The 1,900-nt window shown below is 27.8% G+C and overlaps 1 protein-coding gene across 3 annotated transcripts in view; it reads right to left on the bottom strand.

Moving 5' to 3' along the window:
* Positions 1-685: 685 nt before the first annotated feature.
* LOC108742691 (actin-like protein 6B) overlaps positions 686-1,900 on the bottom strand; it is a 31,541-nt gene continuing 30,326 nt past the window's right edge. The window contains exons 9-10 of one of the 3 annotated variants that reach the window (XR_003231516.1): positions 1,677-1,875; positions 686-1,547 (exon numbers count right to left, since the gene is read on the bottom strand). The gene's annotated coding sequence lies outside the window, so the exon portion shown is untranslated. Of the gene's footprint in view, positions 1,876-1,900 lie in introns of all 3 variants that reach the window. The other 2 variants (XR_003231515.1, XR_003231514.1) reach the window with 2 other exon arrangements.

The raw sequence follows: 1,900 nt of genomic DNA on the forward strand, positions 1-1,900 counted from the left end.
GATGTTCAATTATATTTTAATCGGACCTCGTATGGGTCGCGAAACTGAAAATTTTCGTAAATTTCAACATTTGTATTAGGAGAGCATAAGTCGCATAAGGTCTTTTTCGGAGCGCGGGAAATCGAAAATTTTGGATGTTCAATTATATTTTAATCGGACCTCGTATGGGTCGCGAAACTGAAAATTTTCGTAAATTTCAACATTTGTATTAGGAGAGCATAAGTCGCATAAGGTCTTTTTCGGAACGCGGGAAATTAAAAATTTTGGATGTTCAATTATATTTTAATCGGACCTCGTATGGGTCGCGAAACTGAAAATTTTCGTAAATTTCAACATTTGTATTAGGAGAGCATAAGTCGCATAAGGTCTTTTTTCGAAGTTCGCACTTTTAGCGCGGAACTAATTTCTACAGTAATTTTCCCTCTATTTTCAACATAGTTCAGCTCCTCGGCGTGGGATGACGCTGGTAGTATTGGAAATTAACATAATTTTCGTATGGTATTTCTCATCTTTTGTGGGTTTACTATTGTCCACATCTAAGGACCTTTATGAAACATTCATGAAATAAAAAAACTCAGTTTATTTACTTATTTGTTTATTTAAACACCAAGATAATGATAAAACAATTATAATGCAATTTAAACACATGATTTTTTATTTATTACAACAAACATATTTATTTTGAATAACTGCATAATATATAATACATACAACATACAACAGAAAAACGAGTAGGTTTATTGATATGAATGTTTTACGAAATTTCAGAGGTTACCGTATTAATAATAACACATTTGTACGTTTAATAATACTTAAAATCTATCTAAAATTATATTATTCTACTCCTTATGCTAAGTTAAGTAACACGGTTAAGTCAATTTTATTAAATACAGAAATATATTAAACTAATTATAACTAGCTACTTAGTCTATCTAAAATTATGTTACTCTAAGGATTATACTAAATAAGCAACAAGTTATAAGTTTTATTAAATACAGAAAAATATCTTAAATTAATGCATTATTCTACGTCTTATAGTAAGTAAGCAACACGTTATAAGTTTTGTTAAATAAAGAAAAATATCTTAAATTAATGCATTATTCTACGACTTATGCTAAGTAAGCTACACAGTATATATTAGTTTCATTAAATAAATACACAAATATATTAAATTATACCATTATTCTGGGGCTTATACTACGTAAGCAAAACAAGATATATCACTTTTATTAAATACAAAAACGTCTTAAGTTAATATTTAGAACTAACTTTAAATAAAATGCATTTTCAAAAAAGTAGTTACTTAATTAAATTTATAAATTAAAAGTTTCCTCAAATGCAAACAAATCTTTGAAAGTGTTATTAAATAACTTATTTCTTAAGAAGTATTTAATTTTCAAGTCACTAATCAGGTATCTGAAATTTACAAAAATATAATTCGAAGATTTAGGTGATTTCTCCTTGTTGTAAAGGTACATCTACTTTCCTTCAAATTAGCTCCATAAATACGACGGTGGCAAACTGGCAGGATCTGGATCCACTTCTTTCTAAAATTTAGTAACTTATCCAAAATTTATTTAATTAGTTAATTTCAAAAGCTTTAATAAAAAAGAGTTGTTACTAATGTGAAGGTAAATTCCTGAATTTCGAAAGTTGATGGGGAGTTGATTTCTTACTGTTACAGACACAAATCCTTCTTTAGCTTCTTAGAAATCAGCTGGACCCAATTTCTGATAGAGTGACAAAATTAATCAAATAACAAATACGCTTTCAATCTAAGATGTGCAATGAAATAATTAAACTATAATTAGGTAGGTACTCTACTTTGAAAGTGTATTTTCTATTTAAGTAATTTTGTGATGGGATGGTTGTTACCTAAAACAGATAGATGTAAGAAAAT

This window comes from Agrilus planipennis, unplaced genomic scaffold (assembly GCF_000699045.2).
Source record: "Agrilus planipennis isolate EAB-ADULT unplaced genomic scaffold, Apla_2.0 scaffold346, whole genome shotgun sequence".
Lineage (NCBI taxonomy): Eukaryota > Metazoa > Arthropoda > Insecta > Coleoptera > Buprestidae > Agrilus > Agrilus planipennis.